Source organism: Chiloscyllium punctatum, chromosome 36 (assembly GCF_047496795.1).
Source record: "Chiloscyllium punctatum isolate Juve2018m chromosome 36, sChiPun1.3, whole genome shotgun sequence".
Taxonomy (NCBI): Eukaryota; Metazoa; Chordata; class Chondrichthyes; order Orectolobiformes; family Hemiscylliidae; genus Chiloscyllium; species Chiloscyllium punctatum.
Genome location: NC_092774.1, coordinates 48,372,834 through 48,400,510, shown reverse-complemented (window position 1 = coordinate 48,400,510; position 27,677 = coordinate 48,372,834). Strand labels below are relative to the sequence as shown.

General features: G+C 46.8%; 1 long non-coding RNA gene across 2 annotated transcripts; it reads right to left on the bottom strand.

The window, feature by feature from the left end:
* Positions 1-326: 326 nt before the first annotated feature.
* LOC140460478 (uncharacterized) lies at positions 327-27,625 on the bottom strand. Of its 2 annotated transcripts, none has more exons than XR_011954113.1 (3): positions 27,545-27,625; positions 19,965-20,081; positions 327-1,429 (listed from the first exon to the last, which is right to left on the bottom strand). It is a non-coding gene; the product is annotated as an uncharacterized lncRNA (long non-coding RNA). The 2 variants fall into 2 exon arrangements; XR_011954114.1 differs by lacking the exon at positions 327-1,429 and adding an exon at positions 4,522-5,261.
* Between the last annotated feature and the right edge of the window lie 52 nt (positions 27,626-27,677).

The following is a 27,677-nucleotide window of genomic DNA, read 5'->3' as shown; positions in this document are numbered from 1 at the left end:
TGTAAGACAGAATTTAAAGCAAAAGTTTACAGTGTGATGCAACTGAAAGTATGTATTGAAAAAGATCAGGATTGTTATATATAATTTATACAATATGTACCTCCAAATAAACCTGTTGGACTATAACCTGGTGTTGTGTGATTTTTAGCTTTGTCTATGTCAGACCAACACTGACACCTCCAAATCATACCTTGAGAACATAACCTTAAAACAGTTCTGGGATTTACAGATGAAGGAACTGAAACTAACATGACCACTCTAAACGATGAAAGACTCAAACTAAATTTGTTTAATATTACATTCCATGACACTGCAATCCTGTTGCTATAAATTCTGTGTCTTATGGTCCTGCTGCACCTGATAAAGAAGCAGCGCTTTGACAGCTAGTGCCTCCAAATAAACCTGTTGGACTATAACCTGATGTTGTGTGATTTTTAACATTGCCCATCTCCAAATCCAGTTTCCTCCCACAGTCCAAGGATGTGCGTGTTAGATTTGCCATTGTTAAAAATGTCCTGTAGAGTCCAGGGATATTCAGGTTTGGTGGGTTAGCCAAAGTTAAAAAAGACCCCTTGTGGGATTACGGGGTGGGGTGGAGATGCAGTTTCGAGAGTCTGTGCAGAATCAATGGGCTCCATCGTGTCTTTCTGCATTGTCGGGATACTGTGATTTTACTATGCAAGGGCTTTCCTGGTGAAGGGCTTTTGTATGAAACGTGGATTTTCCTGCTCCTTGGATGCTGCCTGACCTGCTGTGCTTTTCCAGCACCACTCTAATCTAGACTGTGATTTTACTATCCCTAGGTCAAAAATTAACAGCTTTTACTTTGCAATTTCTGAGAAGATTTGTAGCTTCGGTTGAGGTTCAGGTTGTAAGTTTGCTTGCTGAGTTGGCAGGTTTGTGCTCAGATGTTTCGTCATCATGCTAGGTAACATCATCAGTGAGCCTCTGGTGAAACGTTGGTGCTCCATTCCACTTGCTGTCTGTGTGTCTTGGTCTGTTAAGGTGGGTGATATCATTTCCGGTTCTTTTTCTCAGAGTTTGGTAAATGTCGTCCAAATCAATATGTTTATTGATGGAGTTCCGGTTTGAATGCCAGGCCTCTAGGAATTCCATGCGCGTCTCTGTTTAGCCTGTCCCAGGATGGATGTGTTGTCAGGATACTAGTGATAGGTGGTCATGTATTTTGGTGGCTAGTTGGTGTTCATGTATCCTGGTGGCCAGTTATCTGCCTGTCTGTCCGATGAAGTGTTTGTTATGGTCCTTGCAGGGTATTTTGTAAATGACAATGGTTTTGCTGGTTGTTGGTACAGGGTCCTTTAGGTTCATTAGTAGCTGTTTCAGTGTGTTGGTAGATTTGTGGGCTACCATGATGCCAAGGGAGGCCTGAGTTCAAGTCTCACCTGCTCCAGAGATGTGTAATAAATGTCTGGGAACAGATTGAGAAGAAAATATCAAACAAGTTTGTTCTGATGTTCTTTACACCCAAGGCAGAACTATGGTGCACCTTATTTGCTGTGTCAACCGATTCACTCGTTTTTACATCTTGCAGCTGTGGTTACAAAAGGACTTGGAAAACAAAATAAAGGTAATTTTTTTTGCTCAACTTCAGCCCCATTCAATCGCTGGGTATTTACCCAGCATCCTCAGCAGAGGAAGAATGTGCTCTGGTTGTTGCCATGGTGTGGGAGAATTGTAGAAGCCATTTTGTCACATACTAAATGTGCGGAAACCATTTTGCCTCATATTCAGCGTCTGCCCTGAACAAAGCTTGTTTTCCCATGTCAGCCTGAAAAACAGTCAGTCTTGTAGCTGCGCAGATAGTTGATAAACAAATGAAGCCATTGTAGGAGAAAGTGAGGACTGCAGATGCTGGAGATCAGAGTTCAAGGGTGTGTTGCTGGAAAAGCACAGCAGCTCAGGCAGCATCCGAGAAGCAGGAGAAATGATGTTTTGGGCAAAAGCCCTTCATTAGGAATGAGGTTTGTGAGCCAAGGGGGGCTGGGAGCTAAATAGGAGGTGGGGGGGGGGGGGGGGGGGGGGGGATAGTAGGTTGGAAGGAGATCGCTGAGAGTGCAATAGGTAGACGGAAGTGGGGGGTAATGGTGATAGGTTGGTCAGGAGGGTGGAGCGGATAGGTGGGAAGGAAGGTGGACAGGTAGGGCAGGTCATGAAGGCGGTGCCGAGTTGGAAGATTGGAACTGGGAGAAGGTGGGGGGAGGGGAAATGAGGAAACTAGTGAAGTCCACATTGATGCCGTGTGGTTGCAGGGTCCAAGGTGGAATGAGAGGTGTTCTTTCTCCAGGCGTCGGGTGGTTAGGGTGTGGAGATGGAGGAGGCCCAGGACCTGCATGTCGTCGGCAGAGTGGGAGGGGGAGTTGAAGTGCTCGACCACAGGGCGGTGGGGTTGGTTGGTGCGGGTGTCCCAGAGAGGTTCTCTGAAGCGCTCTGCACGTAGGCGTCCTGTCTCTGCAACGTAGAGGAGAATGCATCGGGAGCAACGGACACAGTAAATGACATGTGTGGAAGTGCAGGTGAAACTTTGATGGATGTGGAAGGCTCCTTTGGGGCAAATGGGTGAAGCCATTGTCTACTATCACCTGCTTATCAGTTACTAACGGTTGCGACCAGGCACTACGTGTCTGGGGCTGACGTTATGCAAATTGTCCTGTGCCTGCATATTATCCTGTAGTTAACGGTCAGCTAATTGCACGCTATAAAGTCTCGTGAAGCTCTGTGACCTGTTGGAGTGATTCGGGACCATCCGATCTAACTGGTTGCCCTTTCTCTCCCCGCGACATGTCGCGAATAAACGTGTCAGTACTCAAGACTTGTATGCGCGATTCACTCCAAAATAGCTATTTCTCCAACACGCGGGCTCCATGCATTGCAGTGGAGTGACACAAACATGCGCTGTGCCAGACCGTGAGTGAATCGGCTTGGAGTGGGAAAGGAAAAGGGGGACTTCAGCAAAACAACAGAGTAGGTCACTGGGGGAAGGAATAAAGGCAGTGACTTGGACCCGAAAGCCTCATAAATACGTGGGGAAGTCTGCAGATGACAGAAAAGAAACAAATAGTTTCACCTTGCAGCACAACACCAGAATGAGTGACTCTCTCGCTCTACTCAGGCCCAGGTTACCACTGCCATCTTCAATGGGAACGCATGCACTGACCACCATGTTTACGTGGGACGAATTACACATCTAAAGGTGTGTAGGTTGGGGTGGATTGGCCACACCAAATTGACCATCGTCTTCAGGGACGTGCAGGTTAGGGTGAATTGGCCATGCTAAATTACCCATAGTGCTCTGGGATGTACAGGTTAGGGTGGATTGGCCACGCCAAGTTGACCATCGTCTTCAGGGACGTGCAGGTTAGGGTGGATTGGCCATGCTAAATTACCCATAGTGCTCTGGCATGTGCTGGTTTGGGTGGATAGACCATGCTAAATTGCCCACAGTGCTCTGGGATGTGCAGGTTAGGGTGGATAGACTATGCTAAATTGCCCACAGTGCTCAGGGATGTGCAGGTTAGGGTGGATTGGCCATGCTAAATTACCCATAGTGCTCTGGGATGTGCAGGTTAGGGTGGATAGGCTATGCTAAATTACCCATAGTGCTCAGGGATGTGCAGGTTAGGGTGGATAGGCTATGCTAAATTGCCCATTGTGTTCAGGGATGTGCAGATTAGGTGCATTAGAGTGGTGCTGGAAAAACACAGCTGGTCAGGCAGCATCCGAGGATCAGGAAAAACACATTTCGGGCAAAAGCCCTTCATCATTAGTCCAGGGAAATGTAGAGTAATAGGGCAGGGGGTGGGTTATTCTTCATAGGGTCAGTGAGGACTTGTTGGGGCCAAGTGGCCTGTTTCCATACTGTAGTGTCAAAAAGCTAGTCCCTTCCTTTTTTCCTAAAAGCTGTTCCTTGGCTCAAGGAGACTGTCTTTGATTTTTCTCAGAGGGGTAATAAACCGGGCTGGGCTCCGATCAGACGGGTTTTGTACAGAGGTGGAAAGGATGTTGAGAGGCCTTTTGTAAACAGATGAGATTTCAGGCCAAAGTGGTCACGCTTTAGAAGTGTATAAACAGACCATCATATTTTCATCCTCTCTCTTCCCCCCCCCCTCTCTTCTCCCATTGAGGTCAGCTTCCTATGTCGGTTCAGACTGGTTGATAGATTCCCCTTCTAGATGGACATTCCTGAACAATACTGGATTAGTGGTGCTGGAAGAGCACAGCAGTTCAGGCAGCTGCTCCTTGGATGCTGCCTGAACTGCTGTGCTCTTCCAGCACCACTAATCCAGTATTTGCTTTCCAGCATCTGCAGTCATTGTTTTTACCTCATTCCTGAACAATATGTGGTTTTGTGACAACCCAGCAGCCCTTCCACAAACTACCAGACTCATTCAGCTTAATTTCACTACTCCTGTATGCTTTATGAATTCCCACTCATAGTTTGTTCTTCCTTTTGTTTAAAAGACATCAAATGGGGGCATTAGAATGGAAGGATTTATAGTCGGGCCACTGAAAACAAACATTACATCATGAGACCGTGCTAAATTACCCACATTGCTCATGGATGTGCAGGTTAGGGTGGATAGGCCAAGCTAAAATTACCCATAGTGCTCTGGGATGTACAGGTTAGGGTGGATAGACCATGCTAAATTACCCATAGTGCTCTGGGATGTACAGGTTAGGGTGGATAGACCATGCTAAATTACCCACAGTGCTCTGGGATGTACAGGTTAGGGTGGATAGACCATGCTAAAATTGCCCACAGTGATTTATCACAAACGTAAATGTTATCGAACCCTGAACAGGGAAGTATTTCTGTTGGGAAAAAAAGTCTTTGGAATGTGGGGATGGTTGGAAGTGATTCAGTTAGCCATCTAACGCCGATCTGGGCAGTCACACAGGGGGGACAGGCAGTTCATCTGCTCCGTATAGAGGAAGGGGTTCACTCGCCATCCAGTCTGCTGAGACACCAGCAAGTTCTTACTGATCTTTTAAATGCCTGGGTTGCAGGGACTGCTTTAAAAGCAGTGAGGCTCCGACGTCCCATCGACACGTTCACGCTGCTGAGAGACTGTTCCAGCACCGTCACGGTGGGAACTAGGCTCAGACTAGGCTCAGACTTTCTGTTAAGAAGATGTGGAAGTGTACCATGCCTTTACGAGAGTTAAAAGTGAGCAGAACTATCTGACAGCGCCAAGTGTTCCGAACAAGATGCAAATGGCCCAGCAGCTCGTGTAGCTGGTTGCCTGGAGACCAAAACAAATTTGAATTAGGCCAATCAGTTTAAATTATACTCCAAAACATACCAAACTCCAATCGAGTTTGAATGCAGTATATTGACAATACTAAAAGCCAATGACATAATCCGTTTTTTTGGGTGGGTATAAGACCAGGAAAACGTGAACAGTAGAGGGAGAACTGTGAAAAGACCAACAGATGTAGGCTGCTAGTGGGAACTCTCGGAGAGGTTCCTGTCTAGAGAAGGAGTTTGGACAGAGAGAAACATTGACACCGACCTGGACAGCATGTCTACAGAGGAAGATACAAAGGGAAGATTCGACAGCTGGCTGGTTTTGAAATTTGAATTTTTTGGTAAATCTTAATCAGGGGTTTTATCGGACTAGTATTGTAGAGGAGAAGGTAAAAGTTAGGTTAGAGACAGGAGTTGTAAATAGTTGTTCGTTAATTATTTCTCTGTTCGACTTTAAAAAATAAAATTGCTAATTTTTACTTTAAATAATGATCTTTTGGGATAGTTCTTGGCCTCTGAAGTATTCACAGACTACCGCACAGGGCACATCTTTTCTGTGTTACTGGGTTACTGGTTTAAATTAGTAGGGGGGGGGAGTTTACCCCGGTGTCGTAACACATTCCAATTCCCTCATGTAGATACAAGTGGGGAGAGACCTGCTCAGAGTGTGGGAAGGGTTCCTCAAGGTCATCTGACCAGCTGAGATATGAGTGAGTTTACAAATAAGTGCAGTGAATGGATTTTTGCTGGTAACCATATCTGAGATTAAACAGTATTCATTGCAATCTATTTAATTCTGACTTTAATCATTTCTAACCTTGTAACAATGCCAATATTCTCAATAGTCAATAAATCAACTTTGTGTTTAATCCAGTTGATCAGTGTTACCCAGTTAATATCTATATGTAAGATGGTTGCTTTTGAAGAGTTCTCACTCTACCGCTCTACCTTATCTCCTTCATCCTCACCTCAAACAACTCGAAAACAGTACAGCACAGTACAGGCCCTTCAGCATGCAATGTTGTGCCGAGCATTTAGCTTCATCTAAGACCAAACTAACCTTCACTCCCCTCAATTCACTGCCGTCCATGTGCTTGTCCAGCCGTCGCTTAAAGGTCCCGAATGTCTCTGACTCTCGGGACCACCGCTTGCAGTGCTCCCCACACGCCCACCACTCTCTGGGTTTTGCTGCTCTGACATCTCCCCTATACCTTCCTCCAATCACCTTACAGTTATGCCCCCCCTCGTGACAGTCATTTCTGCCCTGGGGCAAAGTCTCTGTCTATCCACTCTGTGCATGCCTCTCATGACCTTGTACACCTCTATCAAATCACCTCTCTTCCTCCTCTCCAGTGTGAAAAGCCCGAGCCCCCCCAACCTCTCTTCACCCTCTCTAAAGCATCTATATCTTTCCTAGAATGAGACAATCAAAACTGTACTCAATATTCCAAGTGTGGACTAACCAGTGTTTCATAGAACTGCAGCAAAACCTCATGGCTCTTAAACTCGATACCCCTGTTAATGAAAGCCAAAACACTTCTATTAGTGTTTGCTTTCTTAACAAACCTATCAACTTGGGTGGCAACTTTGGGGGATCTATGTCCGTGGACCCCCCAGATCCCGCTGTTCCTCCACACTGCCAACAATCCTGCCTTTAATCCTGTATTCAGCATTCAAACTCGACCTTCCAAAATGCATCACCTCACATTTATGTAGTCTGAACTCCACCTGCCACCTCTCAGCCCAGCTCTGCATCCTGTCCATGTCAATGTCTTGTTGTAGCCTGCAAAAACCCTCGACACTATCTACAACTCCACTGACACTTGTGTCATCTTACTAACTTACAAACCCACCCTTCCACTTCTTTATCCAAGTCATTTATTAAAAACTGCAAAGAGCAGGGGCCCAAGAACAGATCCCTGTGGGGCACCACTGGTCATCGACCACCAGGCGGAATACTTTCCATCCATTACCACTCGCTGCCTTCAGTCAATAATTCTGTATCCAAACAGCCAAATTTCCCTGTATCCCATACCTTCTAACTGTCTGAATGAGCCTACCATGGGGAACCTTTTCAAATGCCTTACTGACATCCACACACCCCATATTCACTGCTTGACCTTTGTCAACTTGTCTTGTCACATCCTCAAAGAACTCAATGAGGCTTGTGAGGCATGACCTGCCCCTCACAAAGCCACACTGACTATCTTCAATCAAACTTATGTTCTTCCAAATAGTCATACATCCTACCTCTCAGAATCCTTTCCAGCACCTTGGTTACTACAGACGGACAGGTCTGCAATTCCCAGGGATTTCCCTATTCCCTTTCTTGAACACAGGAACAACATTTGCCTCATAGAAGACTCTTGGAGCTTCCTTTCCCATGAAGATCAAGACAATCCAGTCAGCTGCCTGTGTTTGTCTCCGTCCCTTTCACTGGACCGCTGGGTAAAACTGCTTTGAACTTGCCCCAGCGTCAAGCAATCTCTCGTTCACCACTCATCAACGGAGTGAGTCAGAGTGCGGGGTAGACGTTGTTGATCCTCTGCGAATTGCTTCGAGTAATCCTTTGTACGCTCAGGAAAAGAGCTGCCCATGCGCTGTGTAAATCATGACATCAGCACAGGCAGGACTGACTTCTCCCGGAACAACACGAACTGTCTGCTGCTGGGCACGTGCCCCTATTCCCCTCAGAGGCTCACTGAGTTCTAACGTACATCATTCTCCAGTGCTGTCCATTTACAAAGTTGAAAATGCCCCGACACCGGGTTAGAGTCAAGGAGCTGTGCTCCGACAGCTCGCTTTTTCAGATAAACCCTTTGGAAATCTCACCTGGTGTCGTGCGATTTTCAACTTTGTCGACCCCAGTCCAACAGCACTATCTGCACAGCATGGCTCCATTTCAAACACTTCCATCAGCTTCACTATCGGATAGCAACAGGATTGCTACTTTTACAAAAATACATTCTCAGTTACTGTCCCTCAGATTTCAAGGCTTCCTGTGGTATTACTGTGGGTGGCACAGTGGCTCAGTGGTTAGCACTGTTGCCTCACAGCGCCAGGGACCCATTCTCGATTCCAGCCTCGGGGAACGTTCTGTGTGGAGTTTGTGTATTCTCCCCCCCACCGTGTCTGTGTGGGTTTGCTCCAGTCTCCTCCCTCTATCACAAAGATGTGCGGGACACGTGAATCAGTCAGGGGTAAATGTAGAGGGTTTGGATGGGATACTCTTTGGTGGGTCGGTGTGGACTTGTTGGATCGAAAGGCCTGTTTGCACACTCTAGGGATTCTAATTCCACACTGATTCAGATCATCTCCCACTAACGAACCCTATCACATCTGAGTTCCGCATTACAATTTGATTCATTGGTACTGAAAACACATCCCATTTGTCCCTTTTTATCCTAATGAAGGAAACTACACACATACACACACACACACACACACACACACACACTCTCAGGTTTTATCAGTATATAAAAGGTGAGATCTCAGCTCAGACAACGTATTACAGGTGTGTGCTTAGAGTCTGTCTATGTCCCAACCTAGAGTCAGACTGGTTTTATTTCCAAAGTAGTTTCTTATAAAATGTCACATTGACTGACTGCCTACAGACTGTGTGCTTTTTGAACAAAATAGAATGTATCTGCAAATACAATCTGCAAATGCAAATTCAACCCATTCACACTTACATGGGTGAGGGAGAGGGGCAGACCGAAAGTGTGTGTGTGTGAGTGAGAGAGGGGGGGAGAGAGAGTGTGTGTGGTAATGCATGTGTGCTTGAGACAGTGTGTGCGCAAATGTGACGGTGTATATGCCTGTGAGAAAGTGTATGTGTGCGAATGTGTGAGTGTGTGTGAGAGCGAGAGTGAGAGGAAGACTGTGTGAGAGAGAGTGAGACAGAGGGATAGAGTGAGAGAGAGAGAAAGAGAGAGAGCGCGTGTGTGTGAGAGAGTGAGAATGAACGACTGCGAGAGAGAGAGAGAGTGAGAGTCAGTGAGACTGAGAGAGTGAGAGTGAGAGAGAGGGAGTGGTAGTGAGAGAGAGGGAGTGTGAGAGTGAGAGTCAGTGACAGTGAGAGTCAGTGAGAGTGAGAGTGAGAGGGGGAGTGGGAGTGAGAGAGAGGGAGTGAGAGAGAGAGAAGAGAGGGAGTGAGTGAGAGAGAGAGTGGGAGTGAGAGAGAGGGTGAGTCATTGACAGTGAGAGTCAGTGAGACAGAGTGAGAGAATGAGAGTGAGAGAGAGAGGGAGTGAGAGTGAGAGAGAGGGAGTGAGAGAGAGAGTGGGAGTGAGAGAGAGAGTGGGAATGAGAGAGAGAGTGGGAATGAGAGAGAGAGAGGGAATGAGAGAGAGAGAGAGAGAGAGGGGGAGAGGAAGTAGGAGTGAGAGGGAGAGTGAGAGTGTGGGAGTGGGAGTTGGAGACAGAGAGAGAGGGAGAGAGAGAGAGACAGAGAGAGAGAGACAGAGAGAGAGAGAGAGACAGAGAGAGAGAGAGTGCGTGTGTATTGTGTGGTGGGGTCACCCGTGGTGTGACATGAACCCAAGATCCGGGTTGAGGCTGTCCTCATGGTTACTGAGCTTAGCTGTCAGCCTCTGCTCAGTGACTCTGCATTGTTACGTATCCCAAAGTCAACGTTGGAGGACATTTACCCGAAAATCCGAGGCCGATTGTCTCTGACAACTGAAGTGTTCCCTGACTGGGAGGGAACATCCCTGACTGGCGATTGTTGCGCAGTGTCCATTCATCTGTTGTAGCGTCTGCTTGGTCTTGCCACTGTACCATGTCTCGGGGGCATCCTTGTCTGCAGCGTATGAGATCGACAATGTTAACCGAGCCATGGGTACCTGCCGTGTACATGGTAGGTGGTGTTCCCACGTGTAATGGTAGCGTCCTTGGCAATGCTCTTACACATCTTGCCATGGTTGCCGAGACAGGGTTGGATGGTGGTGTTGTCCTGAAGGCAAGGTAGTTCGCTGCGAACAAAGATCTGTTTAAGGTTTGGTGGTTGTTTAAAGGCAAGAGGTTGTGGCATAGGGAAGATCTTGGCTCACTGTCATCCTGATGAAGGGTTTATACCCGAAACGTCGACTCTCCTGCTCCTCAGATGCTGCCTGACCTGCTGTGCTTTTCCAGCACCACAGTTTTTGACCTGTCATCAATAATGTGTTGCAGGCTGCGAGGAACATGGCATAGTCTCTCCGTTCCTGGGAAGTACTGGACGATGAAGGTTACCTATCGGACATGTCCCTTGTCTGTCTTTCTCCCTGTAAGCCTTGATCCCCTTGACAATCAAGAACCTACCGAGAGATTCATTATAGATATCATCGATTCCCCACTCTCTGGCTAAAGAAGTTTCTCCTCACCTCCGTTCTAAAGGATCTTCCCTTTACTCTATGGCTGTGCCCTTAGGTCCTAGTCCCCCCTACCAATGGAAACATCTTACCAACATCTACCCTCACCAGGCCACTCAGTATTCTCTAAGTTTCATAGGACATAGAACATTCCAGCGTAGTACTTTGACCCTCAATGTTGCGCCAACCTGTGAAACCAATCTGAAGCCCATCTAACCCACACTATTCCATTTACATCCATATGTTTTTCCAATGACCATTTAAATGCCCTCAAAGTTGGCAAGTCGACTCCTGTTGTCGGCGGTGCATTCCATATCCAGACTATTCTCCGAGTAAAGAAACTACCTCTGATATCTGTCCTATGTTTATCACCCCCTCAGTTTAAAGCTATGTCCCCTCGTGCTAGCCATCATAATCTGAGGGAAAAAGGCTCTCACAATCCACCCTATCTAACCCTCTGATCATCTTGTATGTCTCTACTAAGTCACCTCTCAATCTTCTTCTCTCTAACAAAAACAGCCTCAGTCCCTCAGCCTTTCCTCATAAGACCTTCCCTCCATACCAGGCAACATCCTGGTAAATCTCCTCTGAACCCTTTCCAATGTTTCCACATCCTTCCTACAATTTCAATCAGATTCCCCCTCATCCTTCTAAACTCCACTGAGTATAGACCCAGGGTCCTCAAATGTTTGTCGTACGTTAAGCTTTTCATTCCTGGGACCATTCTCGTGACCCTCCTCTGAACCCAATCCAGGGCCAGTACGTTGTTCCGGAGATATGAGGCCTAAAACTGCGCACAATACTCCAAATGTGGCCTTGCCAGAGACTTATAGACCCTCAGAAGAACATCCCTGTTTTTATATTCAAGTCCATTCAAAATAAATGCCATCATTGCATTTGCCTTCCTAAAGACTGACTCATCCTGCAAGTTTACCTTGAGAGAATCCTGGACTCGAGCTCCCAAGTCTCTCTGCACTTCAGACTTTTGAATTTTCACCCCACTTGAAAAATAGTCTATGCTTCTGTTCTTCCCACCAAAATGCATGAGTTCATACTTTCTCACATTGTAATCCACCTGCCACTTGTTTTCCCACTCTCCTAACCTGTCCAAACCCTTCTGCAGCCTCCCTGCCTCCTCAATGCTCCCAGTCCCTCTACCTATCTTTGTATCAACTGCAAACTTAGCCAGAATGCCCTCAGTTCCTTCATCAAGATTGTAAATGCATAAAGTGAAAAATTGTAGCCCTAACACTTAGCCTTGCGGAACACCCCTTGTCACCGGCTGCCATCTTGAGAAGGACCCTTTTATCCCCACTCTCTGCTTTCTGCCAGGCAGCTAAGCTTCTATCCATGTTAGGACCTTGCCTCTGAAATCATGGCCCCTCAACTTACTCAGTAGCCTCACGTGTGGCACCTTGTCAAACGCCTTCTTGAAGTCCAGATAGACGACACCCACTGGCTCTCTTTGATCTATCATGCATGTTACGTCCTCAAAGATTTCTAGCAGTTTTGACAGGCATGACCTCCACTTGGTGCACCCATGCTGACGTAGCCCAATATCATACATTTCCAAGTGTTCAGAAGGGCCTGTTCTGCGTTGTATTGTTCTATGATTGCCTCATCTTCCCATACTTCTTTTTCCTCAGGATGAATCTCTATTGTCTCTCCTGAATTACTCCCATAAACTCCTGCCATTGCTGTTCCACTGTCTGTTCTACTTGCCTCCTCTCCAATCAATTGAATTGAATTGAATTTATTGTCATGTGTACCGAGGCACAGTGAAAAGTTTTATCTACAATCACTACAGGCAGATCACAGAGTTCAGTAGCACAGAGAGTAAGTAATAGGTAAACAGCAGTAAAAACAAAAACATAGGTACAGGCGAATGTTAAGAGTTTGTGAGTCCATTCAGTACTCTAACAACAGTAAGGTAGAAACTGTTCTGAAACCGGCTGGTGTGTGTGTTCAGGCTTCTGTACCTTCTCCCCTATGGTAGAGGTTGTAGAAAAACATTGCCAGGGTGGGATGGATCTTTGAGAATGCTGGCGGCCTTTCCTTGACAGCGGGCCTGGTAGATGGATTCTATAGATGGGGGGTTGGCCTTTGTGATTGTCCGGGCTGAGTTCACCACTCTCTGTAACTGTCTCTGATCTTGAATGGTGCATTTGCCATACCAGGTAGTGATACATCCAGACAGAATGCTCTTGGTGGCGCACCTATAAAAGTTGGCGAGGGTATTCACCATCATGCCAAATTTCCTCAGCTGCCTGAGGAAGAAGAAACATTGTTGGGCCTTTGTAACCAGGGTGTCCAAATGAAGAGTCCAAGAAAGCTTGTTAGGGATGACCACTCCCAGGAGCTTGACACTCTCTGTGCTGTTAATGTGTCGGGGGGCATGGGTATCATCCCGCTGAAAGTCAATAATGAGTTCCTTGGTTTTGCCGGCATTAAGAGCTAGGTTATTCTCAGTGCACCATTTTTCCAGGTCTTCCACCTCCTGTCTGTAGTCTGTTTCGTCGCCATCTGAGATTCAACAGACTATGGTGGTGTGTGTAAATGACATTAGTCTGGTATTTGGCGATGCAGTCATGGGTATACAGTGAGTACAGTAGGGGGTTGAGTCCGCACCTCTGGGGGGGGGGGCTCCAATGTTGAGTGTTATCACAAGCCCACTGCCCATTAATTACGCAGCCTAGCGGCAGCTGCAAATTAAACTGTTAGTTCGTACATACATTTCACAGACCTACATTTTTTAACGTCTACAGAAGTGAATGCTATCTCATATTGGAGGTTTGAACTGGACAGGAACGGATAAGTCATGTAACGGACAGTACATCATCTATGAAAGCAGCACCTGCGTCTAAGGGGCCGGGGGACTGAGATGACTTGCAGCTGCCAGGACATTTTAACAAAACAAATTCCTTGACTCAGTTTCTCACAGCAGGGTTAGCAGTCTGTATCTCACTGCAAAGGTTGCTTTGTGGCAAAATGGCTTCCACGGACATTTTGTGTCAAATCTGGTCCGACTTACTTCCACACTCTGCCATTCCTCTCCTTCTCCTGTGAGACGCTGTGTTTGATCTCAACGTTTTTGTTCATGGGGACCTTTACAGGAATTTGCAACAGCATCATTAAGTTGGGAAATTCTACTGGGATTTCGGAGAGGTTATTCTGTATTCTGTTTTTGTTTGTATCCGTTTCATTCAGCACTCTGTAAATAAATTCTGTTTCGTTCAAAACTGAGAGGTTTTGACGAACTGCATCACTCCAGGAATATCCACTTAACTCTCGCTCAAAACAACTAGAAATGTTAGGGTCTGGGCTACCTTCGTGAAATGTTTTGAGGGTCCATAGCAGCGTCAAGAAGGACACTACCATTACATGTAGGGACACCACCCACAACGTGTGCACTGGGTACTCACGTGACTCGGTCAACGCTGTCTGTCACATTCGCTGCAGGCAAGGATACCCTGAGGTATGGTGTAATGGGGAAACCAAGCAGACACTATGACAACAGATGAATGGACACCATCTAACAATTGCCAGATAGGGATGTTCCCTCCCCGTGGAGGAACACTTCAGCAAAGACATTCGGCCTTGGAGCGCCCGGTCAACGTCCTCCAAGGCGGACTCTGGGTCACGCAACAACACAGAGTTGCTGATCAGAGGCTGATCGCCAAGTTTTGTACCCATGAGGACAGCCTCAACCAGGATCTTGGGTTCATATCACACTACAGGCGGCCCCACCACACTTACACTCTCACGCACTCTCTCTCTCTCTCTCACACACACACGCACCCTTTCGCAGGAATATACTCTGTCACACTTTCACACATGCTGTCTCAAGCACACGCGTATTCACACACACACACACACACACACACACACACACTCTCTCTCTCGTGCATGCACACACACGTGTCAACGGGATGAATCTGCAATTGCAGATTTGTATTTGCAGATGCATAGTATTTTGTTCAAAAAGCACACAATCTGTAGGCAGTCAATGTGACATTTTACAAATACCTCCTTTGGAAAATAAAACCTGTCTGACGCTAGGATGGGACAGACTCTGAGCACACACCTTTAATGCACTCTGATATCACCTTTTTACAATTTACTGATGAAAGAAATTCTGAGATTTCCATATTAATCAATCGAAACTCGCACCTCCATTTCCAAGTGATTAAATACTATACAGTAATATAGGTTAGTCTAATAAGTTAGCTGCATGGTGGCTCAGTGGTTAGCACTGCTACCTCACACTGCCAAGGACCTGGGTTCAATTCCAGCCTTGGACCACCGCCTGTGTGGAGTTTGCACATTCTCTGTGTGGGTTTCCCCCAGGTGCTCTGCTTTCCTCCCACAGTACAAAGACGTGCAGGTTCGGGTGGATTGACAGTACTAAACTGCCCATAGTGTTCAGGGATGTGTAGGGTTAGGTGCATTAGTCAGGAGTAATGGGTTTGGGTAGGATACTCTTCGGAGGGTCAGTGTGGACTTGTTGTGCAGAACGACCTGTTCCCACACTGTAGGGATTCTTCTATTCTATTAGTTGTATTAGGCTTTGATCGTTTCGTTATAAATTCGGTGTCCTATGTACGTTGTCCCACTATCTTACTGACAAAGGAGCAGCGCTCTGCAAGTTAGTGCTTCCCAGTGAACCTGTTGCACCATGACCTGGTGCTGTGTGATTTTTCAATGTGGCCAATACTAACAGCATGCAACTCTCCTCGCGCTGATCCGGGCTCAGCACCGCCCCCTGTCCTCCCCCATCGGCTGGAGGACAGCCCCGCCTCCTATTGGTTGAGACCGACGTCAATCACGCCTGTTGGGAGACCAGGAGCATGCGCCGTGACGTCTTGCTGCTGCCGTGATCCAGAGAGCGCATGCCCAGTCACCATCTTTGCCCAGTCTGCCTCTGGCCTCCCAGAGCCAGGAATCGGGGAAAGGCCGCCATCTTTATTGGGGGGTGTGGGAGATTAGAAATGTTGTTTTTGTAGGTGGGGGGGGGGTGGTGGGGTGTTAATTCTTGTAGCATGCAGCATACTTAAGGCTGAGACTTTAATGAATATAGAGAGGGTCTTTTAAAGAAAATAGTTTTAAGCTAGGAAATAACTTGAAAGGATTGTAGCTGACCACAAAAAGCAACAGCAAGGGCATTTCACAATAAAGCTTATAGTATGATAAGAGAAACTGGATAAAAGAACAAACTTTAACAAACAAGGACAAAGAATGCAGACAAGGACAGCAGGATGGCCAGATAAGAAAACAACTACCAAGTGAGGTAATCGGCTTATGATAGGATGGGAACAGGGTGGCATGACTTTAACTCCCCTTCCCACTCTGCCAAGGACATGCAGGTCCTTGGCCTCCTCCATTGCCAGACCCTGGCCACACGACGCCTGGAGGAAGAGCACCTCATCTTCCGCCTAGGAACCCTCCAACCACAGGCGATGAATGTAGATTTCTCCAACTTCCTCATTTCCCTTCCCCCCCCACCTTATCTCAGTCCCAACCCCCGGATTCAGCACCGCCCTCTTGACCTGCAATTTTCTTCCCGACCTCTCCGCCTCCCCCCAGCCTATCACCCTCACCTCCTTCCACCTATCGCCCCTTTGCACCCCCCCACCTCCCACTTTTTATCTCAGCCCGCTTGGCACACCAACCTCAAGCCCTTCTTCAGGAATATGCCCGAAACGTCGATTCTCCCTCTCCTCAGACACTGCCTGGCCTGCTGCGCTTTTCCAGCACCACACTCCTTTCCCTAAACTATCTAACAACTATTCGTTGTTAGACTTTTTTCAAAAAGTTGTTAATTTTTACTTTAAATAGTGACCTTTGGGATCGGTCTTGGCACCCTTGAATTTTCACAAATTACAGCATGCGGTGAATCTTTTCTGCGTGTTGGGTTTAAGTTAGCAGAGGGGTTCACCCGTGTGGTAACAATATTAATGAACTGAAACCTGCAACCCATTCTCAAAGATGAAACACTTAACAGCAATCTAGGTTTGTTCAATACATCATGTCAGTTCCATCACACTGTAATCTTTTGCTCTAAAATTCTGTGTCTTGTGGCCCTGTTCCACAACCACCTGATGAGGGAGCAGCACTTCAAAAGCTAGTGCTTCCAAATAAACCTATAGGCCTATGTTTAGCTTTGTCCACCCCAATCCAACACTGGCTCCTCCACATCAATTGCTCAGCATGAAGACAACTCATTCTTCAAGCTACATTAGCTATTCACACCCAGTGTCTTATCGATGCAGCAGAGCGACTTCACAGAAGGAAAGAGGGGGAGGCAAGATCTGCTCTCTATAAATCACACCGCCTTACATTAGTCCTGCCCTGTGCGTTCACTGATTTGAGGTTCTGTTCAGTCCCACTGAACACCTAGGTCAGAAACTTTCGACTGCATAGATGTTACCTACAAAGCCAGGACTACCAACCATGCCAAGGTTAAAAATCACACAACGCCAGGTTATAGTCCAACAGGTTTATTTGGAAGTACAAGATTTTGGAACGCTGCGCCTTTGTCGGGGAGCTAATGGGGCAGGATCATAGGACACAGACTTTATAGCAAAACATCATCATGTCATACAACTGATGTGATGTATTGAACAAAGCTAGATTGTTGTTAAGTCTTTCATCCTGTCGAATAGGTTGTAGGTTTCAATTCATTAAAATAAATCCCAGAACTTCTTTCAAGTCACATCCCCGAGATTAAAACAAAAAGGTGACATCTTGGCTCAGTTTGGAATACAAACAAACAGACTCTAACCTCACACTTTCAATGTATTGTCTGAGCTAACAATCAAAAGCCTCTCTATCTCCGTCTTAAATATACTCAATGACCTGGCCTCCACAGCCTTCTGTGCAGTGAATTCCATAGATTCCCCACTCTCTGGCTGAAGAAGTTTCTCCTCATCGCTGTTCCTTTACTCCAAGGCTGTGCCCTCGGGTCCTAGTCCCTCCTACCAATGGAAACATCCTCCCAACATCCACTCTGTCCAGGCCATTCAGTATTCTGTAAGTTTCAATTAGATCCTCCGTTGATTATAGACCTAGAGTTCACAAACGTACCTTATATGTTAAGCTTTTCATTCCTGGGACCATTCTCGTGAACCTTCTCCGAACATGCTCCAGGGCCAGTACATCGTCACAAAGACACGGGGCCCAAAACTGCGCACAACTCTCCAAATGTGGTCTGACCAGAGCCTTCTCGAGCCTCAGAAATACATCTGTTTTTACATTCAAGGCTTCTCAAAATAAACGTACTTGTCTTCTTAACTACTCACTCAATCTGCAAGTTTGCCTCGAGAGAATTCTCGATGAGAACTCCAAAGTCCCTTTTGCACTTCACACTTCTGAATTTTCTCCCCATTTAGAAAATAGTCCAGGCCTCTATTCTTCCTACCAAAGTGCATGACCTCACACTTTCCCACGTTGTCTTCCACCTGCCACTTCTTTGCCTACTCTCCTAACCTGTCCAAATCCCTCTGCTGCCTCCATGCCTCCTTCAATGCTACCTGCCCCTCTACCTATCTCTCTGGATAGTAAATAGACTCAATGGGCTGAAAGACATACTCTTGTTCCTCCATTCCTCTCTCTTTAACGAAATTCTCAAGCCTCACCACCTGGAAAGATAAGGTGCACTGGAGAACAAATTACTCCTAGGACACGCATGAATGCGTTCACACTGGAGCGAGAGCAATCTTTGAGTCTGGGTATCAGATGGGATTTAATCAATCACTGCTGAGACACCAGCAAGTTGAACAACGATAGCAGCAGTTAGTCACACATGGAACTGAACAATGTTCACTTTGCCAACTGGGGATTTATCTCTGATGATAAAGTTGAACTTTCCATCAGTCGGCCTGATCTGCTTTATCTGAATAGGAATGGTTAGAAAGGATTTTTCTCCCGATTGATCTCAAGGCTTTGAAAGAGGGATCCAAAAAGCGATTTAAGTTTACTTCTTGCAGTTTAGTTCTTGTGTTCACTGCTCCCAATTCTGTATGCTCTACACTGGGAGACTGCAAACACTGACTGGACGGTCACTTTGTGGAACAAGTTCCATTCAGTCTGCAAGGTGGGCCTTACGTTTCCCATCAGTTGTCCCTTTAACTGTCCGTCCCACTTGCACTCTGACATCCCTGTCCCCAAAGCCTCCTGCACAAGCTCAACAAGAGTCTTCACCTGAAGAACTATTTCCTCATTCATTCCTGGAAGGACAGGCTGTCATTTCAGTCCTTGCCTCCCCCCCCCGATCCTGGATTCCTCCAAACAGTGGAAATCATTCCTCTCTATCCACCCTGAAGGAGAAAGTGAGGACTTCAGATGCTGGAGATCAGAGTCGAGAGTGTGGCGCTGGAAAAGTGCAGCAGGTCAGGCAGCAGATTCATCAGATTCCTGATGAAGGGCTTATTCCCGAAATGTCTGTTCTCCTGCTCCTCAGATGCTGCCTGACCTGCTGGGGTTTTCCAGCACCGCACTCTCGACTCTCTATTAACCCTACCAGTTTCAAGTAACATTGTGAAATCTTTGATCCAACTGCCTTCTAATCTTTTAAACTCCAGGAATATATCCAGCAAATGAGTTGAAAAGTTGAAGGTGTTGGAAGAACTAAGCGTAAAAATCAGTGGCAAGGGGAAAGAGTTAATCCAAGATCGTAGCTGTTCAGATTTTAACCTGAAGTCTACATTCCTGTATAGCCCTGATAACGTTTTGATCACTGAAGGAATGAAAGATTATCTAAAGACTCTGCAGCCACTACGTTTTGAGACCGGGAATTCCAAAGACTCTTAACCCCACAAAGCTTAAAAAAAATGGTTTCCTCACCTGTCCTTAAATGGGTGAGAGCCCCTATGTGGAAACTGACTCTTAGCTCGAGATTGTCCCACAAGAGGAAATATTCTGTTGGCCTCCACACACTCAAGCCCCCTCAGAATTTTATATATTTCAATTAATTCACCTCTAACTATTCTGAAGTCGAGATGATGCAGGTTTAGCCCTTCCTCAGAAGGCAACCTGAGGTATTAATCTCGTCAACCAATGCATTAACATCCTACGATGACCAACACTGTACACAGTGCTTCAGACAGTCTCTCCAATGCTCCGAATAATTGAAGAGTAACCAGCCTATCCCTTGCGGACTACTTGTTATACCTGCCAACTAACCTTCTGTGAATCACGTACTCAGACACCAGATGTCCACAACTTCTCACCATTTAGTTTCTTCTGTCCTTTCTCAGTTCAGGTTAAGACTGAGTTTGTTACTCCTGGGTGGTGAATAGCCCAGTCACATCAAAACCCCAAATCCTTTTCCAGAGAGCCAAGTTACTAACCTTTCCCTTTCCACAGTCAAAGGCAGGTGTGATACTCCGGTTCTTCTGAACAGAGCGCCTCCGTCAGATCTTGGTGTGAGGTTTGTTTTCAGCTTCCTGTCTGTAACATGCCTTCACCTAAAATACGCATGGTAGACTAGTTAGTAAGGTCAGATTGAAGATCCCAGTTGGGATCTATGGGTTCCGCGACTAGGCAATAAACACTCGCAATCAGTCTGGTCCTTTAAGACTTCACTCTTTATTTTTCACAGGTTGTCCAGGAACACAGAGGTTATACACTTCCTTGTTCCTCAGACGAGCTGTGCACATGGTTTAAACAAAGATAAGAAGGTACAAGCCATAATCGTATCGTACATTCACACAATTACCAATCAATTAACTAAATAGTTTTATTTGACAGCTGCTCGGTCCAATGATATTTCCTGGGAACCAACTTTGTTATCCAAGATTCAGTCCACCCTTAACTCACTAACCAAGCCACTGCAGCTGCACTTGAAGGTCAGTTAGGCCGGCCGGTAATGTCTGATCTCGTCTCGTTATTTCTATGCTGTAAAGGGAGCATTTTCTGCTAATCTCTATTAAAGCAGACTGTGGTTAGTCACTTATGCAGCTGTAGCAGAATTAAAAGCCATTTTATACAGCCTTTAGCAGAATTGTCAATTTGCAGCCTAGAATCCATTTTGTCATACTATTTGCATTGAGGAGCCATTGTATTGCCACCTAAGTTATTAAGAGCATCTGTTAAGTGGTTGTTCCTGACAATAACTAGTGACCTCAGCCTGTATTCAGGTTTGGGCGGCACAGTGGTTAGCACTGTTGCCTCACAGCGCCAGAGATCTGGGTTCAATTCCCACCTCGGGCAACTGTCCGTGTGGAGTTTGCACATTCTCCCCGTGTCTGCGTAGGTTTCCTCCGAGCGCTTCAGTTTCCTCCCACAGTCCAAAAGATGTGCAGGTTAGATAAATTGACCATGCTAAATTGTCCCATAGAGTGTTAGGTGAAGGGGTAAATGTAAGGGAATGGGTCTGGGGAGGTTGCTCTTCGGTGGGGCGGTGTGGACTTGTTGGGCCGAAGGACCTGTTTCCACACTGTAGGGGAATCTAATCTAATTCAGATCCTCAAGATCACATGGGATCCCAGGGAACGCTAGCCAAGTGGGCACAAAATTGGCTTGACAATAGAAGACAGAGGGAGGTCATGGAATCATACCACACAGAAACGGGCACTTTGGTCCAACTCATCCACGCCAACCAGGCATCCCAATCTGACCTAGTTCCATTTTGATCTATAGCCCTCTCAACGCTTCCTATTCATATTCCCATCCAAATGCCTTTTCAATGTTGTAATAGCACCCACCTCCACCACTTCCACTGTCAGCTTTTTGCATACACAGACCACCCTCTGCGTGAAAAAGTTACCCCCTCGGGTCCTTTTTAAAATCTTTCCTCATATCCTGTCGTTTTGGGCTCCCCCCCACCCTGGGAAAACTATCGTGACTTTCACCCTATCCATGCTGCTCATGATTTTATAAAACTCTACACGGTCACCGATCTGAGGCGGGGGGGAAAAGAGAAAAGTCAGCCTTATTCAGCATCTCCCGATAGCTCACACCCTCCAGTCCCGGTAACATCCTTTATACGTCGTCCGCTCAAGTTTACCATCATCCTTCCGAAAGGAGGATGACCGGAATTGAATGTGGTATTCCAAAAGCGGCTTCCCCATTGTCCTGTACAACCACAACAGGACATCCTAATTCCTATGCCCAATGCATTGACCAATGAAGGTAAGCGTGCCAAACGCCATCTTCACTACCTGAGACTCCGTTGTCAGGGAACTATGCACCTGCACCCCGAGGTCGCTTTGTTTGGCAACACTCCCCAGAGCCCGACCATTTACTGTATATATCTGGTCATGGTTTGCTTTACCAAAGTGCAAAATCTCACATTTATCTAAGTTCAACTCCACCTGCCATGCCTCGGCTCATTGACCCATCTGACTAGAGTCCTGTGTTACTCTGGGACAACCATCTTCACAGTCCACTACACCATCTATTTTGGTGTCATCGGCAAACTTATTAACCATACTTCCTGTATTCACATCCAAACCATTTCTGTAAATGACGAAAAGCACCGATCCTTGCAGCACACCACTGGTCACAGGCCTCCAGTCTGAAAAGCATCCCTCCGTCAACAACATCCTCTTGTCTCCTATGTTCAGGCCAACTTTGTATCCAATTAGCTAGCTCCCATTGGATCCCATGTAAAGGTGAAGGGTTGGGTTTTTTTCTGGAGGTCTGTGACCAGCGGTGTGCCACTAGAATTGGTCCTGTTGTTTGTCAGTTATATAAACAATTTGGATGCAAACACAGGAGGCATGGCGAGTAAGTTTGACAATGACATCAAATTTGGTGGCAGAGTAGACAGTGTAGAGTATCTAAGAGTACTAGGAGATGCCCGAAATGTTGATTCTCCTGCTCCTCAGATGCTGCCTGACCTGCTGTGTTTTTCCAGCACGATACTCGCAACTCTGATCTAAGAGTGCAACAGGATGTTGATCAACTGGGTCAACGGGCTGAGGAATGGCAGACTGAATTTAACTTGGATAAATGCAAGTTGTTGCATTTATCTGAGACAGACAAGCACAGGATATACAGTTAATGGTCGGGCCCTGGGAAATGATGTCTAACAGAGAGACCTAGCGGGTGCAGGCACATAGTTCCTTGAAAGTGCTGTCATTGGGAGACAGGCTGGCAAAGGAAACATAGCGGGTGCAGGCACATAGTTCCTTGAAAGTGCTGTCATTGGGAGACAGGCTGGCAAAGGAAACATTTGGCACACTTCCCTTCATCGGTTCATTGAGTACAAGAATTGGGTTAGGTGAATTGGCCATGCTAAATTGCCCACAGTGTTAGGTGAAGGGGTATATGTAGGCGAGTGGGTATGGGTGGGTTGCTCTTCAGAGGGTCGGTGTGGACTTGCTGGGCAGAAGGGCCTGTAAGTAATCTAATCTAATCTAACCATGTTACAGCTGTATAAGAAATTGGTAAGGTCGCATTCGGGGTACTGTGCACAATCTGGTCACCCTGCTGTAGGAAGGATGTTATTAAACTGCAAAAATGTTTAGTGGAGTCACAGCAAGACAAGACCCTCGGTACAGAACTAGCTGCTGTACGTTAAGTTTGAAACATCCAGTTTAAATGGTTGAGTCTTTAAGTGGGTACAAGAGAGGTGAATGATATGGTTAGGTGGCTCATTGGATCGTCAGATGAGGAAATGGGTAGAAGTTAGGATTGTTATAGGTTGGTGGTGATTGGGATAATCCAGTCAAATTTAATCAAGGTGTTAGGTTAGGCCAGAAGGAGTGGTCAGCAGGGAGTTGCAGTGGTCAGTTTTTTAGTAATGTAGATGTTGAGCTGGGTTTAAATTTATCTAATATTTCCTGTGTAACTGTCTAGGTAAGTGGTCCAGTCCAACACCAGCTGCTCCAACTCAAGTGTTCAGCAAATCAGAAATCCCAGAGCATTCCACCGTCTCCGTTCAGCTTTCCTTCCAATCTCAAATAATCCGCAGCCGGAGAGGTTCTATTTGATATACTGACATCGCACACCCAAGCACAGTTTTGTGAGTAGCACAGCCAGATCGTAGCACACGAGGGCATACAGGTGCTTAGACAGAGGGAGGACAGACAATTTCAGGCTGAATTTGGCCCTGTCTGTGTTTTCTGATTTTCTATTGGAGCGACAGTGTAAAACCAGCATTAATAAACACTATGTATTGGGCAAATAAGCGACAAACTAAGGAAATTAGTTATTCCCAATTAACTTCTTAACGTAACTGAAAACTCATGCTGTGATTATAGATTGTGCCACTTTCGACGCTGAGTTGTCACCTTGTGATTAAAAGTACAACATTAACAAGATCTCATCTCCCAGCTTCACCAAGGTGGACCTTCCGATGGACTTTTAAACAAAGTCCACTTCACTCAGCCCTTTGAACATAATCAAGTGGATTTTCAGTTGCAAGATAACGTAATAGGTACCAAAGTCTTTAAGTCTTCACAACTCTTGTTTCCTCAAAACAGGGGTTCTGCCTTCACCATGCTCTGTTTTATGGTTAACCACTCAACAATCTATTCCTTCTACCTGCATGGCATCACCTATATTAAGTTAAAACTCACAACACCAAGTTATAGTCCAACAGGTTTATTTGGAAGCACTAGCTTTCGGAGCGCTGCTCTTTCATTAGGTGATTGTGGAGTACACAGTTGTAAAGCACAGACTTTATAGCAAAAATTTGCAATGTTACGTAACTGAAATTATACATTGAAAAAATACCTTTATTGTCTGTTGTGTCTTTCATCTGTTTGAATACCATGATAGTTTCACTTCTTTCGTGTGTAAATCACAAAACTTTTTTTTTAGAAGTTGCATTCTCAGGATAACTGTAACAATTGGTGTTAGCTAGACAACACCATGGTATTCACGGTATATTCAAACAGATGAAAGACTCAACAGCCAATCAAGGTATTTTTCAACGGATAATTTCATTTACACCACAGAGTAAATTTTTGCAATAAATTCTGTGCTTTGCAATTGTGTCCTCCACAACCACCTGATGAAGGAGCGACGCTCCAAACGCTAGTGTGCTGTTGGACTACAACCTGGTGTTGTGTGATTTTTAACTTTGTACAACCCAGCCCAACTCCGACATCTCCAAATCACGTCACCGATATTATGTTTCCTTCTCAAGTTAAGCCGAAGGTGCAGCCTTTTCACACTGAGGGTGGCACGTGTATGGAATGAGCTGCCAGAGGAAGTGGTGGAGGCTGGTACAATTGCAACATTAAAGAGGCATTTGGATGGGTATATGAATAGGAAGGGTTTGGAGGGATATGGGCCGGGTGCTGGCAGGTGGGACTAGATTGGGTTGGGATATCTGGTCAGCATGGATGGGTTGGACCGAAGGGTCTGTTTCCATGCTGTACATCTTTATGACTCTATGACCTGTTACCGGGCTATCGACCTCTATGCCGTTATAATAAATGCTGTTCAAGGCAAAAAAATTTGCAGATGCTGGAATCCAAAAGTAGACAGGCGGGAGGCTGGAGGATCTGGGATGCTGGAGAGTGGAATGTCTCCTTGTCAGAGCAGATGTGACCAATGGAGGAATTGGAAAGATGGGGTGGGGTATCTGCAGGATACAGAGTGGGAGGAGGTGTAGTCCAGATAGTTATGGGGGTCTGTGGGTTTACAGTAAATGTTAGTCTGTAGACTGTTGCCGGAGATGGAAACTGAGAGTTCAAGAAAGGGGAGGGAGATGTCCCGAGATGGACCAAGTGAATTTAAGGACATGGTGAGAGTTCTTGGTGAGGTTCATGAACTGATGCAGTCCAACCTGGGAGCAGGGAGCAGTCATCGGTGTAACAGCGGAAGAGTTGGGAAGAATACCTGTGCATGTACTGAAGAGTGACTGTTCGATGTCGCAAACATACACAGACACTGTTCCTCCCATTGTAAAAGATGCAAAACCTGTCATACACCACTCCCCTCACCTTCAGCCCCAAACAATCCTTCCAGGTTAGACAAAGATTCACCTACCTCTCCCCCAACCTTAGTTTAGTGCATCAGATGTAGTGAACACCACATCATGAGACCAACCATAAACTAAGGGAACGTTTCACCGAGCATCTCAGCCAGGCCTGCTCGAGCCAGCCTGACCACCCCTTTAAATTCCCCTTCCCATTCCCTCTCCGACATGTCCATCCTCAGCCACCTCCATTACCACAGTGAATTAGACTGCAAACTGGAGGAACAACACCTTCTCTTCGGCCTGGGCAGCCGACAGCCCAGAGGACTCTCAACGTTGAGTTCTCCAATTTCAAATAACCTTCCTTCTCATCAGCTGAGTCCCTTTCCAGCCCCACCACCTCTTTTCCATTCCACCGATGGACCCTTCCTTCTGGCTACCAACCAGGTCATACCCACCACCTGTGGTCACCCAGCACTACCTCACCATTGCACCACTTTTCTCTCTGCGCTTGACCTGCAGCTCCCCTCTACCCCCACCTCTAATCCTGAAGAAGGGTTACACCTGAAACATTGACCTCCACCACCTGATGCTGCCTTGGCTTGCTGTGTACTTCCAGCCTCAATTGTGTCTCCTATAAAAAAAAAACACGGCGGTCACGAGCAGGGTTCCTCCGAAATCTACCCCGAAAGATGGCCTTTGGTCAGACAACCCATTGACCATTACTCCCAACAAGACGGCGGTCACTCGTTCGTACCGTTGACCATTACTCTCAACAAAGGTGGCAGTTGCTTGTACGTCCCGTTGACCATCATTGCAAATGAGGACAGTCGCTCGTACGTCCCGTTAACCATTACTCCCAAAAAGGAGGGCAGTCACCCGTACGTCCCATTGACCGTTACCCCCACCAAGTATGGCGGTCGCTCGTACGTCCCATTGACTATTACCCCTAACAAAGATGGCGGTCGCTCGTACGTCCCGTTGACCATTACCCCCACCAAAGATGGCGGTCGCTCGTACGTCCCATTGATCGTTACCCCCACCAAGAATGGCGGTCGCTCGTACGTCCCATTGACTATTACCCCTAACAAAGATGGCGGTCGCTCGTACGTCCCGTTGACCATTACCCCCACCAAAGATGGCGGTCGCTCGTACGTCCCATTGACCGTTACCCCCACCAAGTATGGCGGTCGCTCGCACGTCCCATTGACTATTACCCCTAACAAAGATGGCGGTCGCTCGTACGTCCCGTTGACCATTACCCCCACCAAAGATGGCGGTCGCTCGTACGTCCCATTGACCGTTACCCCCACCAAGTATGGCGGTCGCTCGTACGTCCCATTGACTATTACCCCTAACAAAGATGGCGGTCGCTCGTACGTCCCGTTGACCGTTACCCCCACCAAAGATGGCGGTCGCTCGTACGTCCCATTGACCGTTACCCCCAAAGATGGCGGTCGCTCGTACGTCCCATTGACTATTACCCCTAACAAAGATGGCGGTCGCTCGTACGTCCCATTGACCGTTACCCCCAAAGATGGCGGTCGCTCGTACGTCCCATTGACTATTACCCCTAACAAAGATGGCGGTCCCTCGTACGTCACGTTGACCATTACTCCCACCAAAGATGGCGGTCGTTCGTACGTCCTGTTGAATATTACCCCTAACAAAGATGGCGGTCCCTCGTACGTCCCGTTGACCATTACTCCCACCAAAGATGGCGGTCGTTCGTACGTCCTGTTGAATATTACCCCTAACAAAGATGGCGGTCCCTCGTACGTCCCGTTGACCATTACTCCCACCAAAGATGGCGGTCGCTCGCACGTCCTGTTGAATATTACCCCTAACAAAGATGGCGGCCCCTCGTACGTCACGTTGACCATTACTCCCACCAAAGATGGCAGAGGTAACGTGGGCCTATCACGGCCTGGCGTCCACAACCGTTTGCTGCAAACGCGAGACGATGAGTTTCTAATTCGGATAGTGGAGGGGAATAAACCTTTCCGATTCGTAACCAGTCTCCCGCCCTCCGCTGTTTTCCTTTTTCTCCCTTACCCTTTCCTTCACCTCCCGAATCCGTTCAGGCTTCAGTGCATTGGGCGACATGACGTGTCCGACCTCTGACCCCCCCCGCCGCCGCCCCTCCTTCATTCCGATTGGTTGGAGGACCAGCTGCCCAGGCTCGGTC